We start from the raw sequence: 16,724 nt of genomic DNA on the forward strand, positions 1-16,724 counted from the left end.
CCACCAGCGCCACGAGACCGAGCCAGGATACGGCCACCGCCACCGATGGGCAGCGCCCAACCTGCTGCCGTTCACCCCCTGCATCGACGGCCAGCGGGGACAACCCTAACCCCATCCACACATCCGTGTTTCGCCCACTCCATCAGGCAATTAATGCAGGATTTAAAGGCGTTACTAACATTCGGAGATCTCCCAAAGCCGCCTGGACATGGGGCTGGGCACACAGCTCTGGGTGGCCCTGTTGGGGCAGGAGGGGACCAGAGGGACCCGGAGGTGGTCCCTTGCTTTTACAGCTACCACCACGACGCGGCACGGGCACACATTTGGAGCAAAGCGTTCGCCTCCCTGTACCTGGGCACCCCTTGGGCACCCCTTGGGTAGCCCTTGGGTAGCCCCTTGGGTTGTTGGCGAGTCCAGAACTTGGGATTTCAGCTCAGCTGCGCGACGTGAGCTACATCCTGCCTGATCAGTGCATCCCGAGTATTTAAACAAATTCCTGTTGGAAAAGACATTTTTTTGCCCATTGCGTTTAGAAGCCGGAAACCTCTATTTGCTTTCTCCAAAGGACCTGGCAATGCTCACGGCGAGGAGCATCCCTCTCCAGTGGTGCCCCAGCGCAGAATTTCACTCACCAGTACCTTACACCCGAACATTAATTTGCCCGCGACCAAAGCAAACAATCCATCAAAGCAACCAAGCGCTTCACCCTCGCTATTAACGTCCTACCCTCATGTAACCAACCATATCAGCAAGACAAGCTAAGTGCTGTGCCGAAGCTTTTTAAATAGAGAGAAGCCATTAGTGAGACAGAATAATAATAAAAAAAAAATAAAGCCAGTGAATTTGGTTTCTTTTCTGCGCAAAGTAAATCTTTCGAAAGTCTGTAGAGGGAGATACTGAAAAAAATAAAAGCGCGCACAAAGAAGAATGCAGCTTAAGAAATGAAGCATTAGCAGCCTCTTCAAAATAAAGCCGAACCCTTGTGGAAGGCGCTGAAGATCCAGGCGCAGGAACGCCTGGCTAATTGGATTACTGGTGTTAGAGCGACGTCCCCGAGCCGCAGCAGCGCGACTAGGCGATGCGCGGTGCCTCGTGCTCCGTCTCCGCCTCGAGCAGAGCGCAATGCAGGTGCAGACAGCCTCCATATCACATCAGAGCTGCACTTTGGGCTTTGGGCAGGGATGAGCTGAGCCCTTCACATGGCTCGAGGTGGTTTGGGCACCAGACCCTCTCCCATCGGCCAGCAAAGCTCTCGGCCCCTCGCCGAGGAGCCGGCGAATCGCCCAGCGGCGTTAGCAGGGAGCTGCCGGCGTGCTCGCAGGATATCTGCTAAGCCTTCTTGTATTTAATAACTTAATTAGGGATCAGAGAGCTATCGAAATTTGCATACAATACGAGATTCGGAAGAGCTGTAACCATCCCCGAGAACAAAAAACTGATTATGAAGCAACCCGGGGACTTGAGGGATACGGGCAGGAAACAAAACAAAACCCAGCCAAACGCAACCCCGATCGATAGCCCCGGGGGGAGATAACCCCAGCTGCTGCCCAAGGGGCTCATCCTGCACCTCTCTGGATTTGGGGGTGCTGCGGTTGGGTTTTTAAACACTTCACGTTAATCAGAGATGGTGATAATCCGTGGCAAGATATCACATGTGAACTTACGCCAAATGCAGCAGTGGCAGGGCAGCACTCGTGGATTATTTGGACACGGTCAGCAGAGCATGGAGAATGAAGGGTTCAGGTTTGGAGGCAGCATCAGTAGCTATCTATGCATAATTAGCTAACCAAACAGAGAATTATGCACAGCTGAGATCACCTTCTCAGCAGAACGATATCAACAATTGCTCATAAAAGAGCAGGGCGGATGACAAAGCGATTAAAGGGATTTAAAAGGGAAAGATTAAAACAACGAAGTGTGTATAGCCTGACCGAACCCCGGGGAAAAGGAGAAGCGGCTCGATTTGAGCAGGTCTGAACCGCACATCGCATCCTCTGCGGGTCTGCAAAGGGTGAGATTTTCAGACCAAGAGGAGCCAGGTTGATGAATCTTGACCAGGGAAAAGCAAGATTGCCCAGGAATTTCCCAGGGAGTGTGGTGGAAGAGGTAAAGGACCGGTTAGACTAATCGGAGAGGGATCCTGCTTTGGGAAGAAGACAACCGAAGGTTTATTTCCACTTCTGTGAAAGCAACCACGGAACGATCTGCTCCAGAAATCGACCGCCCCAACCCCACCTTGTGCCGCAGCAGAAACCCCCCCGGCTGCAGGGCCAGCACCGAGAGGCCTCCACCTCCACGGGGGGCAGGATGAGGCCCCGGCCACCTCCACCCCGCGACCCGCACGAGGCTGAGCCCTGCCCGCGGAGCCAGGATCTCGTTACCTTGAGCCCGGCGCGGCGCTCCCGAGCGAGCATGGCGCGGTCCCCCCGCCGCAGCCCTGCTGCTCCCCAGGCAGGCGAGCCGGGAGCTGCGGCGGAGCAGGAAAATGCCCGAGCAAGTCTCGGGAGCGTAGCTGCTTGCTCTCGCTTATTACAAATATTCAGGCATCTCTAAGTAGGTGGAGTACAAAAAGAAAGGGGTTTCTAGAAACTCGCGGAAGAGCGAGCAACAACAGTTCACAAATTAGGAGGCGGCTCGGCTTCTGTTTGCTTTAGAGCAATACCTGGAGGGCCCGGGCACGGCCGGGGATCCATCGCACGAGGCTCGGCGGGGAGCAAGCGGCAGCAGCCGCCCGGAGGAGTTTGCGAAGCGCTCGGAGAATGCGCCGGGGGCCGCGCAGCGGTGTGTCGGAGGGCACGGGCAGGCCAGGACCTGCCTCGGGAGGAGGAGAACGCTCGAGTCGGGCTCAGCGATTCAGCTCTGCGGGCAGAGCACGACTGCTGCCTTCCTGCCGCTACCACCGAAACGGCGACGGGGCTCTGGATTTCTGCCCAATTCACTTCTGCGTTTGCAGGACGTGGGTAGGTCTCCACGAAGCCTCCGTTTACCAGCCCCGGGTGATGTCCTCGGGCCAGGCTGGAGGCAGAGGTCCCCCCGCTCCCCTGCAAGCCCCCCGAGGTGCTTCCTCCGCCTGTGAGCTTTGCAGGTCAGCAGCTATCACGACACAGGGGAAGCCAAAGCAGACTGAGGAGGGATGAAACGCAAGGCTGGGGAGAGAAGAAGTGGACACACCAGCGGGGATACCGCTCCAAAAGCGCGGATTTATTTTTTTTCCCCACCCTCAGCTATCTTCCTTTGTGTAAGGCTTGGATCTCCGAACACCTCCCTCTCCTCTCAGCTGATATTTTCAACTAACCATATGGAGGAAAAGGGGAAAAAAAAAAAAACAGCAGCAGTGCTGCACGAGGGAGACAAAGCCAGAGCTTGTTACATCATTATTAATCCTCTATTACTAGCGCTCCCAGCTGCAGCAGACACCTCCAAAACAGGAGGATCCCTGCCCTGAGGTCCTTACAAACCCAGCGAGCTGCAATATAATTAAGAGGCAAACAAGGCAGCAGGGAACCCGGTGTGGGGAGGGAGGGGGAAGAAAGGCACCACGAACTTCAGCAGCTTTGCAGAGGTTACCCCTATTTTACATTGAAGTGCCCACGAACTGTTGGACTCGCTATTTTTGGAAGCCATCTGGTGCTTGAGCGCATCTCGGCAGCAGGCGGGCAGCATCCCATCCCCGCGCCCGTCTCCGTTTGCTGCCGCTTCCTCCTCTGAAGCCGCTGCCCAGCGGGATGCTCCCCCTGCTCCTCCCGGTTTCAGCCAAGACCGGCTCATTTTCCACCCCTACTGACCAGGTAGATGGCAGCGGCAGATCTGGGAGCCGCGAGGATCTTGCCTGGGTGCTTGCTGGACGTGGCCCCGCTCGCCCAGGGCACCCTACGGGTTCTGTGAGCGACACCAGCGCTTCCCTCCAGCTTCCAGCCCTGCTTCCAGCTCCTTCCTTCCATCCATCCGTCCGCCCCGTGAATGATTTAATAGGGCAGGGAGTAGGCAGCGTGGCGCAGAATGACTTGGAGAGCATCAGAGCAGCGGCGCTACGCCCTACACCTGCTCCGTTTCCCTAATCCTCCCCGGACACCTCTTCTGCCCGTGCTTCGAAGTCGCTCCGTGACTTTGGGCACAGCCCCGCAGCCTGTTTGCCTCCAGGACTTGCAGCTTCCCCAAACGCTCCCTCTGCAGCGCCAGGCAGTGCTTTTCAAAGACGCTTTCCAGCCCTTAAAAAGCAGAGGGGCAACACCAGGGGGAAGCCCGACCACAAGCCCGGTTGCCCTTCGGTAAATGTCCCTCCAGGTGGGTAACAGCAGCCCCGACAAAACTCAGCCCGCGCCACCGCGGGGATCAGCTCCAGGAGCCGCCCGAGCAGACGGACGGGTGCTTGTTCTGCCACCCTGCACCGATGCAGGCAAAAATCAATTAACTGAAGCATTACTGCCATGGGTAGGGACGCCAGTGGTGAAAAACACCAGTGCAGATCACAGCATCCGAAGGCAAAACTCCGCCAGCTAGGTGCCAGCAGAGACACGGCTACGGCCAGCGGGTGCCCCGGCACCGCTGCACGCAGACCGGGCGGCTCACACGCACAGCATCCCATAGCAGTTAATTCACATTAAATTACAAAATACACGCACGCAACACGTTCCTCCCCCTTCTGTACGGATGTGCTAATCCCAGCCAGGATCCACGGAGCAGCAGAGATAAAATCGACACGGGGATGGATCACAAAGGCAGCTGACAGCTACCTGGCTAGCTCAGGAGCCGAAGGCAAGGCACAGGAAGGCGCTGTACCTCTCGTCTCGCCCAGCGTGTCCGAAAAGAGGAAATTCCCCATCGAGACGCAGCCCGCCCTTGGTCTGGAGCTCGATCCTTCCCTGTTTGGGAAGCTGGGAGCTGAGAAGGAAGGCGGCCAGCACCGTCGCTCTGCATCCCCCGCTTTTACGGTGTCTTGCTGAAATCGTGCAAGAGAGGACAAACTTTTCGAGCCTACCTTGTGCAGCCGAAACGCAGCGAGAAGGCCGGGCTGCTTCGCGCAGCTCGGAGACGGGGTGCAGCCCCTGACGGCGTGCTGAGCACCACGACGGAGCCCAGCAGCAGCTCATGTGCCAGGGATCCGGCCCGGCGCCGCGCTCACCGCTCCCAGCCACCCTCTCCGGGAGGCACGCCGTCCGCAGCGCCTCGCATCCCCAAGATTTTACTTTCACGGTCGAAGCTCCGCATTTAATTAAAAGCAGTCTTGATAATTACGGTTTCCAGCCAATCCCCTCGTCTGCAGCCCTGCTGGCTGTAGAGATCTTCATTTTCAGCAGGCGTAAAGAGGGAGAAGCGCGGCTGCGGCGGCGCCTGGAGGGCTGGGGCTGCGCGGGGACCAGGAGGGACCCAGCGGCGCCGAGCACCGCTCGCTAACGAAGCCCCAGGGTGGCAAAGCAGCGCCCGGGGAAGGGAGCGAGCCTCGTACCCAGCCACAATTTGCCACAAGGAGCGGCACCGCTGGAAATTGCATTTATTTTCACCTCCGCGGCTGCGCTCCTAACCACGCTCCAGGTGCGCGGCCGTGACAATTACGGTGCTTACACGACCGCCGCGCTCGGCAGCGCAACAAACGCCTCCGCCAGCAGCAGGAGGACAACAACCATTAGCGAAAGGAAGGTAGCAGGGGACGTTTTAGCACCGCGTTCCCCGGAGGACGGTGTCAGAGAGACCAGCCTGTTAGGAGAGGTAAAAAGGAGCAGGAGTAATTGCATCACTTCGTGCCCTTCGAACAACCTTTGGATCCCGACGCTTTTTGCCAGGGAGGATAATGAAAGTCAGGCTAATTAAGCAACGAACATGCCCACGGTACGGGGTGTGAAAATTTTAAAAGTCTGACAAGTTGTTAGGAAGCGCGCAGCTCCCAGCTTCGCCTCCCTGCTGTCGCTCTGGGAGCAGCCGCGATGGTGCAAAAGCTCCTTGCGCTTCTTCCTCTTCCTTGGTATTGACTTGGAGCAAAGAGCCCGTTTTTAAAACATTTCTGATCCTGCAAGCAGGCACCCGCCTGCTTTTCATGTAAGGAATTCAGTGCTGCTTGTCATATCTACAGAATTACAGAATCTCTGAGAGGTTTGGGCTGGCAGGGAGCTCAGAGCCCCCCGGTGCCATGGGCACGGCCCCAAAAAGGTCTCTGAGGACACCCAGCAGAGCCTGAGCCGACACCGCGGGCACCCTCCGTGTGCCAGGAGCTACCGCTGCCTGATTACCGACCCCCCCCGCACGAAGGCTGCCCTACAATGTCCCGTCACCACCAGAAAACCCAGAGCACGGGGAGCTGGCACGTTTTAAAGCCCCGTATTTCTGTCTGGAGCTACCACGCTCAGTGCCGGCGTGGTTGGCAACCTCACTGCGAGCACGGGTCTCACCACGATGAACGTGCCTGGCTCTTCCCGTAGGTTACCCAGCCGGCACCGGTGCGAATCCCACATCCTCTCTAACCCCATGCAGAGCCTATTACGATGCCACAGCCCCTGCCCACCTCGCAGGCAGGACCACCCAAGGCCGGGGTGCCCTCCCCGAGCAGCAGAGCTGAAGGTCACACGCTCGGGGACACAAAGCCGTGTCGTCAGTTCCATACCCAGGGCCAGGGAACTCTCCGAACTGCAGAGAACCACTAACATTCGGACTGGTCTGACTGTGGGAGTGGGAACGCCGGGTGTGGAAGTGCCAGGAGGAAGAGGCAGCAGAGGCAGGGCTGGAAATAGGGCAGAGGCTGATGGCACCCGGATTATCGGGTCACTGAGGCACCAGCACGGACCCACCTGCAGCGTGCCGGGGTGCCCAGGCTGGGAGACACAAAGCAGAGGGTAAACCCTGGTGAGCCCCAGGATGGGACTGGGTGGATCCTAAGTTTTTCATGAAAAAGAGGTTCTTTTAGTGCGAGGGTGCCCTATTTAAGACCTATACAGATAACACGGGGAAGGAAAAAGGCAAACAAAAGCGCTATGAAAGCCCAGGGGTGATGCGAGGCTGAGGAGCAGCATCGCGCTGCCAACGCCTGGACGTTATTTTCGGGCTGCTTAGTGGGGCACCGATGGCAACAGAGACAAAACAACTGGGGGAAAAAAAGACAGAGCCAGGTCTGGAAACAGTAAATTTGCCGCTGCCACGCAGGAGGGGTGCAGCAGTGCCTCCGGCGACAATTTAGCCTTCGGCACCGCCACAGCCGGTTGTTTCGGCAGGGGATGGGGACCCCAGGCTTGTCCCCTGCTCTTTTTGCACAGTCCCCGTAGCACCGGCAGGGCTTGGAGCCGCGGCACGGCACCGATGCGAGGCGAGGAGCTGCCGAGCGCAGCGCGTGAGCTCCTGACCCAGCCCCGAGTTCAGGTTGCCCAACCTTGCCGTGCACACACGTGGTAAAAATCAGAGCGCTCCCCCAAAGCAGGTGTGCATCTCTGCCATTAAATGCCTCCTCAAATCTGTCTCCACAGAGCTGTTTGTTTAAGAAAAAATAAATAAAAATATTTCAAAGCCTTTAAGGCCAGGAGAAATTCAAGCACAAAAACGCGTTCCAAGCCCCCACACAGCCCCCAGGAACTTCCAGCAAGGGGAAGAGCTCCTGCAAATTGTGCAACGCTTTGCTAAGGAGAACCCAAACCTCCCCCCGTACACATGTGAAATCATTAACTTCATCTGCTGCTTTTACTTCTCCCATCAATGATTAACAAATGTTAAGCAATCAGCATTTTTCCTTTTAACGAGGAACACTCTCTTTTTTTTTTAAAAAATAAAAAAAAAAAACAAGTAATGTCCTTACTTCTGCAAGTCGCTGCGAGGATTCTTGCCAGATCTCTCCAGCTTAAACATTTGCACGTTGATTTTCAAGGTCACCGCTGAACCACGTAATTCTCTCCTTCGCACATTATTCTCAAGGTGCACGGCTTTATTCAGCGCCGCGAACGGCGCGCGCCGGCGGGGAGCCGCGGCACCCGAAACGGTCTCGGCGAAGTTCGATCGATAAAAAGAAAATGCCCGAGGGAAGGCAGCTTCGGAAAATGCAAATATCATCGGGCAGCAGCCGGACCCCGTCCTTTCTTCGTGCCGTTACATAAAAGCCTGAAAGAAGTGAGGTGGCGGGGAGCTCGCGCGGCGGGGAGCGCGCTGCAGCCGCCCCTACGCAGCCACCGCCCCGCTCACGGCCCCCCAAAAATTTAGGGTGGCGGCGATGCCGGGTGGTGATAACCCCCTGCCCCTTACCTGCCTGCTCCGAGTGTGCCGGGCGTGCAAGGCTGCGCGGTGCCCGGCTCGTGCCCGCGCTCGCCCCATGCGGTGCCGCTCGCCCGCGCGCGGGGCTGCCGGAGCCTGGTGGGGGGCTCCTCTGCGCCGCCCCGGGGGGGGGACACCGGGGGCACCCGGCGGGTGGCTGTGACCGCACGGATGGCTCCCGGGGGGATGAGGAGGAGGGAGGGGAAGGAAGCAGCGATGATGCTCGTGGTTTGGATTAAAAGCGGACCTGGTACGGTCCTACAGGCTCTCGTTTGAAAAAAATAAAATGCCCGATTTCTGTTTGATTTTCAAAAATAAAAATCAAAAGCAATACACTCACTGCCTGCAATTTATTTTTTTTTTACTTTTTTTTTTTAATTACTTTTTTATTTTTAATTTTTAATTCAGACAGGTTTTTAATGTGCATCCCTGTAACTCACGGCTGCGTGTGCCCCGCCGAGCTCAGCCTCCCGCGGCACACGGAATTACCGTTCCACGGGAGGAAAAGCTACGATGCGACCAAAATGACCAAAAACCCTCAGCAGACCCACATTTTGCTCCTCTACACCACGGGGCATTTTTGCTCTGAGCAGAAGCAGCTTTTTTTATTCCACTGCTGGGGGCTCTGGGCAGCCTGCTCCGGTGGGAGGCGTCCCCTGCCCAGGGCAGGGGCTTGGAAGAAAATGATCTTTAAGGTCCCCACCAGCCCAAACCATCCCATGATTGATTCCGTGGTTCTCTGATTCTATAAAAAGGGCTCCCCAGATTTCACCTTGGGCTTGCAAGCAGGTGAGCGTGGGACAAGACCAGGGTGACAAGTACCAGTTTGGCTAAAATTTGGGCCGCATGCGCTCCGGGTGCCTGGACAGAAGCGGTCCTCAGCGCATCCTCCTCGCAATCGAGGCAGCACGAGGATGAAAACCAAGCCTTTCATTTCCTAATTGCCCACTCTGGGAAACAGCAGACTCCTGTCACCCTGCTGCCTTCCCCCAAGGGGACGCGTGCCCTGGTGGTCCGCGGCGCGGGAGGGACAGGGTCTCGCCGCGTCTGCGCACCGCGAGTCACGTCGCCCACACGGCCGAGGTCTGGAAGTTATTTGACCGAACTGTAAACAAAAGTAAACAGAGGAACCTTAAGATGTTTGGGCCGCAAAATGGCTGTTTTGATGCGGAGCCAAAAAGCTGCAGTTTTGCCATCGCTGTGCCAGCTGAAAGGGTGATTTGTGGCGCCCCGAGCTGGGAGCATCACCCCTGCCCCTGCCCTGTGCTGCTCGAGGAGGAAGCCCGGATTTCAAATTCCCTTCATCAAACCCACGGATGAATCGGTGCCACGATGGGACTTCTTGCCCTGACGTGCGACAGACGCTGAAGAACAGAGGGAGAAAGCCTCAGAAAGCCGTGGAGGAAGGAAACCTCAGGGAGAAACTTGAAAGGCGCGTGATGGAGAGCTCCAGAAAACAGCAGCCAGGGAGAAAATACCTGAACCCACCGCAGCTGTGTTTACCAGGGAACTGAAAAGCCCAAATACTTTTTAAAAAATAGAGGAAAAAGGATGGAAAACACGAGATAGACATGAGAGGAAGCCCTGGAGGACTCAGAGCCTGTACAGCTACCGCTGCGGAATAACTTATTTAAGGCATCACGTCCGGGGGCATCCTTTGCAGGTAGGATGTTGTTACGGACACGTCAGGACCCTGGGCTTGGGGTGGCCCAGGAGAAGAGATGACAAAATGCACAGAGGAATGGCAGAGGATGCGGGGGGAAAGCACTGAGGGGTATTAAAAATATTTGGTGCTACAGCCACGAAGACCGGTGCCATAAATAAAGCCCCGAGCGCTGACCGCAGGGACCTTCTGGGCTCCAGCTGCACAAAGACAGCACGAGGGGAAAGGAGAAAAATGCGAGAGAGATGAAATTCCCCCAAAAATCCAACACCCAGGTGAAAACCCTGCCTCCTCCACACCCTTGAACAAACTACGCTGAAGACTAAACCTGGACCAGCTGCTCAAAAATCGAGTTTCTGATTGAATTATTTCAAAGCAAAGCTTTTTATTTTTTTTTAGAGGGGATATTTCCAGTTTTTCTACTCTTTGCAGTCTTGGAATCTCTCCTGCTGTTGCTTAACCCTTTGGCTGCCTTTGCTGGAAAACACCCATTTCCTTGGAGGAACGGGTAAGCGTCTAATAGAAATCCCAAAAAAATGAGAATATGGTAAGTTTCGAGAGTTTACCAACAAATTCCACCCCTTCAGCTGTTCATTTTTTTATGACTTCAGCAGCAAAAATACCCTTTCTGGCATGGCCCGGCTCCAGCAATGAATTTGATTACAGCTGCTGTGTTAAATGAATGATTAATAGACGGCTTTGTCAGAGCTGCATCTGCCTCTCCAGCAGCGGAGCAGTGCCTGAGAACATCGCTGTTAACCTGGGCGGAACAACAAATTTTGTCTTCATTATATCGCGTCCTGGCTACCCCGCGTATTCCCGAGGCTGCAGAAAGGAAGGAGGTTTTTCAGTCCATCTCCTCGTCCGTAAAATACAGAATAGAGCAGCCCAAGCCTTGCCCGGGCAGTTGGATGCACCCCGATAAAACGTCTCCGTAAAAACACTCGACCGATGCAACGTCTCCGTAAAAAAAGGGAGGTGAGCTCCGGAAAAGCGCTGCTCCCAGCACAGAGTTAAATAAGACAAAAGCTCTGGGACACAAAGAAGAATTTGCAGGAGCTACGGAGCGGTCGCGGGGAGCCCAACTTTCATTTTCCTGCCCGTCCTCCTGAGCGCGGAGATTGATTACGAGGACTGCAGGAAGCGAGGGAGCGGAGGAAGCGAATCCCCCGCCGCAGCCCCCGGCCCAGCTGGGACTCACCTGCAGCCACCCCCGCTAAGGACAGGCTCCAAATACAGGTTAACTGCTGAAACGTCTTTCTTTTTTTTCCCCAAAAATAGTCGCCAGTCTACACTGGACACTGAGAATGGTTCTCTATAAAATAATTTAGAAAAAGGCAAGGCCCCGCAGCAATTCACCCATCGCTCCGTTGAGCTCTCAGGGCACGGCCCGGCTTGTTCTTTTTACGATTTCTCCTGAATCAAGCACAGGTTTTGAGCGAAAAGGTTCCAAACCTTTCACCTAGGGTAAGTCCCACTCTAACTTCAGTGACCTTTCCGCCCCAGCCCTTCCACCCTCCAAACCCACCGGCACCACCTGAATCCCCAGGCACCGCTCCATGAGAGCTTACCAAGCCTCCAACTCAAGAAAATGAATTAAAAAAGAGGTGAAAGCTGTTCTTCTGTCAAATACCCCTCCACGGTGGTTCGCCAGGGTACTCAGAGCCAGGATTTAGCTTTCTTTTATGCCATCTTTTATATAAAGGCAAATCTGAAGTGTCGTGATAACCAGCAACACGTCCTCGGGTCCCTTCTCAATGCCCTGAAATTGTCCCCGTGTGGCTGAGAGCCCTCCCGAGCATCAGCAACCCTGAGCTCTCTGCTCCCAGCGATCATAAATCTGCTTTAAATGGGTGCTAAAAGGAGGAGAAAGAGCACACTGGGACCTGGAGCGTGCCGTGTCCAGGTTAGGGAGGGAAAACGACATCCCTCGACATCCACCTCCACGGAGGTTCCCTGCCCGCTCCAGGTACGAGGCACCCAAGGAGCATCCGAGGTAAGGGTCTGAATGGAAGAGCAGGGACAAAATAGCTTTGTTTTCTTTTAAAAGCCACGGAAATAAGACGTGGGCTCACGCCTGCGTGCGTGCTGAAGGCAGCAAATTCAGGATCTTCCAGCCCAGTGTCCCTCCATCACTTAAAGAAGCTGCAAGGAGCTGAAGACCTCACGGGGTTACTGGTTCTGTTTCTGCAGCTAGGAAATGAAGCTCATGGTAAACGTCTGGTTTCAGCAACTGTCAGCACTTAATGTTTCTATTTACTCCAATCCAAAAGAGCAAACTCTAAATAAAAACTGAACTTAATTAAGCGTGTCGCGTTCTTTCAGGCATGCCAGCCACAGTCGTGAGCAAGATGCTTTTCCCAGCCCCCGTGCTACCAGCCCCGAGACACAAACGCACTGCCTGAAGTCCCCAAATCCATCCCAGCCCACAGGCTGGCTTTATTAAGGAAGAAATCGGTGGCAGAACAAAATTCAGCCCAAACTTTCTCATCCTTTCTCATCAACTTCCCGCATCCTTTGCACCCAGCTGGGGTCCCTGCGGCAGCACGAGGTGCTCGGGGTGGGCAGACACGAAGACGCCAACACCCGGGTGCAAGGGGCTGTGGGGTTCGGGGCCACGAGCAAAGCGTGGAATAAGCAGCTCAGGACAGGTTTGGGGTTCAAAGTCCCAGCCAAAAAGTCCTGAGCCCTCTCCTGAAAGGGAAGGGACCTCGGCGTCCCCATGGGGTGCACGTACCTGGGACCGGCGTTACAGGGCGCTGCGACAAATGAAGTGAAATCCAAGTTACTAGGGAACAGGCTGCCGCTTATTTTCAGCACCAGCTGGGCCAGCAAACAAATGGCTCTTTGCTGACTGTTAAACATGCTTACCAGGGCTAAAATTACCATCTTCCTTCTATCCACCCAAAATCTGCAGCTGCGAATCCCTCTGCGCGCGTCCACCTGGAGGCTTTGGGGTCCCGCTCTGGAAGGCTCCTTGGGGACAAAGGACAAACCCGAGGACGCACCGCGGGGACAGCCACCGCCAACACCCCGAGCGATGCCACCTCCTCCGGATTTCAGCCAGGACCTCCAAGAGTTTCCATTTCTCTCCAGGAGCTCCCCCCGGGCCAGGTGTGGCACACCTGGGCACCGTTTCATCCACGCCCCGGGAGAGCCGAGCGCGCGCGCGCACACGTTACGTACACGGAGGCAGCTCGCGGTACCTTCTCGGCCAGGAAACACGGCTGCTGCTGCAAAAAAGCTCCCCGAGCTCTGGGTAAGGGAAGGGTGAATTTCGCTGCCGAAATGGAAGCTCAGCCTGGAATTGCTAAGCGACAAAAACAAAAGATGTTCTTCCGAACGGATGGCGTGTGTTATAAACTCCGCAGTGGTGCAGTCTTGATATTCAGCAGCACGAAGAAAGAAGTGCAAACTTCGGGGGGGGGGGGGGGGGGGGGGGGAAATACCACAGCAGGCTTCTACCCCCTAAATCCCTAAAACACCCGTGCCAAATGTTTTCCGCCCACAGCAGACCCCCACCAGTTCGGAGCAGCCACCGAAGAATCCAAAGGCGAAGCCGGAATTTTACAAATCGGGGCACGGCTGCAAAACCACAGGCAGCAGCAAACTTCCTCCTCTCACCGTGCCCAGTACAGGCTCGCCGTGCGGGAGGATGCAGGAGGAAGCTCAGACCCAGACCGACAAAAAGCCTTCGCTTTTGTTCAGTCCCTGCGAGGGGACTGAACCCTCAGTCCCTGTGAGGACAAACCCGATGTGTGGCACGGGGCGGGGGTGGGCACAAAGACTGGGGCTCAGTTTTGGTTCCTCTTCGTGCAAAGACATGGAGGCGTTCCCCGAGCTGGTAGCAAGAGCCACTGCACTACATAATGCGTGTATGTCTTATTATGCACATGTATTCATATTATATATATTTGTGTTATATACCTTTATATAGAATAGACTCAGAATCATTTAATGGTTATAAACTACAAGAGGGGAGATAGAGATGAGATATTAGGAGGAAATTCTTCCCTCAGAGGGCGGTGGGGCACTGGCACAGGTTGCCCGGAGAAGCTGTGGATGCCCCATCCCTGGAGGTGTTCAAGGCCAGGCTGGACGAGGCCCTGGGCAACCTGATCTGGTGGGCGGCATCCCTGCTGTGGCAGGGGGTTGGAACTGGGGGGGCTTTGAGGTCCCTTCCAACCCAAACCATTCCAGGATTCTACGATTTAGGTTGGCAAAGACCTCCAAGATCATCAAGTCCAACAGTTAACCCGGCACTGCCAAGTCTGCCACTGAACCACGTCCCTAAGCACCACATCTACATGTCTTCTGAATACCTCCAGGGATGGTATATATATATATTATATGGTATATATATTATATGAGACATATTTTTATACATATATATATATATGTTATAATAGTCTAGTTATATTACATTATATTATTATATCGTTATATTGTTATATATTATTATATTGTTATATATTATTATATATTATTGTATTATATCATAATATATAATAAGAAGGAAAAAGGTAATTTTAACACTGGTAAGCGTGTTTAACCTTCAGAAATGAGTGATTTGTTTGCTGGCCCAGCTGGTACTGAAAATAATTATATATTACATATTATATATTACATGTTATATATTATATATTACATGTTATATGTTATATATTACATGTTTTATATATATTATACATGTTATATGTAATATATACTATATACTTAACAATATATATGCTATGAAGTATAACATATAGCATCACATCACATAATATAAGTAGTACAGAACGTATACGTGTCTGTACACCCCGGATGCCTGCAGACAGACGGTGCAGGGCCCCCCCCAGGTGAAGCAGGGCAGCCCCCTGAGGCGGGCTCCCCGCGGGGCTCCTCCAGCACCAGGACCACGCCGTGACACACATTTTGGGGCACTTTCTGGCCCCAAAAGCAGTCGGAAGCAGCATGCTACGAGCAGACCCTCCCTTCTCAGGGAAGGGACCGATGCCTCGCCGCTCGCCATGTTTTCGTTTTAATGCCTCATAAGAGGTTCCACGACAGGCATAATTACAAACGAGTTATGAAAATAACTCCCCCCCGCCACGGAGCAGCGAGGTCCTGAGGGTTCAATTACGTGACAAGAGAAAACAATCAGGAGACACCCTGGGTTCAGCCTCGCTTCGGAAAAATGTTTTGCCTTTGTTATCCTTATCTAATTGTACCGGCTTAGGTAACCAGGCTTAATTGGGAGCCAGCTGTGCCCGCGGGACGCGGCCCTCAGAACCCAACAGGATTTGTACCAGGAAAATGCAAAAAAAAAAATAAATAATAACAATAGTTAAAAAAAAGGCAGGTTTGGGATTAAGGCTTGGTGGTAGGGGCCGTGTCGGAGATGGACCTGTACGGTGACCTCCTTCCCCCTTCCCCCTCCAGGAAAACTGCTTCCCCAAGTAGGCACGGAGGGAAGGCGAGGGACTTGTTGATGCCGGTGCTGCTCTCAAGATCCCCAGCTGGAAGCTCACAGATCTTTTATCGTGTCTCCAGACCACTGGGACCCCACATGGGTCTGCGCCGGGGAATATGATGACCCCAGTCCCCACGGCAAGGGGTTGGGGCTGGGTGGGCTTTAAGGTCCCCGAAAACCCAAATTATTCCAGATTCTGTGATTTTATACCCATCCGTCACCCCAAAGAAGCCAGCCTGGCCTTTTATGAATTATTTTAAAAAGGAAAATATGTGCGCCAGTGCTCATCCCTGCGCTGCCATCAGCAGCAGTTAGAGCAAAATTATACGCTGCCGGCACAGCAATTTGATAAAATAGCTGCGCTACGGAAGAGGCTGCTGAAGAAGGCAAGCAGGCACGTGCAAGGAGGGACAAAACTCGCAGGAAATCTTGAAAACCTTAACCCTTGGGGATCGCAACCTAATTACCTTCCGAAAGGTTCGAACACACGCAAGCTTCATCCTTTCCTCCGCGCACCGAAATAAAAAAAAACCCTGCCCATTTTCTGCATCCCCCCCACCCCGGGCAGCACGGAACGAGGGCACGCAGGAGCACGGGGCCAAGCGGCTGTGGCGGGTCGATGGCCCCAGCAGGAGCTGGGAGGAACCGTGCTGCTCGGCACAGCCCCGAACCAGGGGTGGCTGCTGGTTTTTCCAAGCCCCCTGCCCTCGAAGGGCACGGAGCTGCTCGGGAGATGGGGCAGGGGAACCACCTCCAGCACCCAGCTCGCTGCGTCCCTGTTTGTAACGATTGTCCCAAAGCAAACGAGGAAATAATTTGGTCTCAACTCTGAAAAGCAGTGCGTTGAGCGCAGAAAGTCCTGGCGGTCTCCTGCAAGAAGATAAAAGAAGCCTTTTTCCCTACAAGCTGTGGTGCAGCAGCAAGCAATGGGTGCGAGGAGGTATCCAAAATCGAGCAGATCGTAAAGCTAATGAGAATATCAACGCTGCAATTTGCGTACAAACGCTTCTGAGACGGAAGCTTTTTCTCCTTCCTCCCCTTCCAAGCACCAACGAGGCCACGAGGAGGTCTGAAGGAGAACCTCACCTCCCACCAAAGCCACCCCTGGCACAGGGGGCTGCTCCTTGCAGAGCTCCCCGAGCCCGGGGACGTGGGGCTGGGCACCCTGCTGGGGCAGGGGGGGACAGGGGCACCCAGGGGTGCGCCCAGCCCCAGCCAGCCCAGGATCTAGGATCTCCAGACCTCCATCAGGTGGCATTTCAGCAGCACCTGCACATCGTATTTATGCAGCGAAATTAAAAACCTGAAGCCTGATCCATGAAGCCGGCGATGATTTTACAATCCACGGTGCTGTGCTGCTGTGAGCTTCTGCTGGTGCTGAAG

The 16,724-nt window shown here is 54.5% G+C and overlaps 1 protein-coding gene across 7 annotated transcripts in view; it reads right to left on the bottom strand.

Annotated features, from left to right (window-relative positions):
* NCOA1 (nuclear receptor coactivator 1) overlaps positions 1-16,724 on the bottom strand; it is a 165,954-nt gene that overhangs the window by 77,232 nt on the left and 71,998 nt on the right. The window contains exon 1 of one of the 7 annotated variants that reach the window (XM_040552306.1): positions 7,775-7,915. The exons of 5 other annotated variants lie outside the window; for them this stretch is intronic. The gene's annotated coding sequence lies outside the window, so the exon portion shown is untranslated. Of the gene's footprint in view, positions 1-2,381; positions 2,524-7,774; positions 7,916-16,724 lie in introns of those variants that run through there. One more of the 7 variants, XM_040552304.1, reaches the window with a different exon arrangement.

The sequence above is a fragment of the Cygnus olor genome, chromosome 3, assembly GCF_009769625.2.
Source record: "Cygnus olor isolate bCygOlo1 chromosome 3, bCygOlo1.pri.v2, whole genome shotgun sequence".
In the NCBI taxonomy this organism is placed as follows: domain Eukaryota; kingdom Metazoa; phylum Chordata; class Aves; order Anseriformes; family Anatidae; genus Cygnus; species Cygnus olor.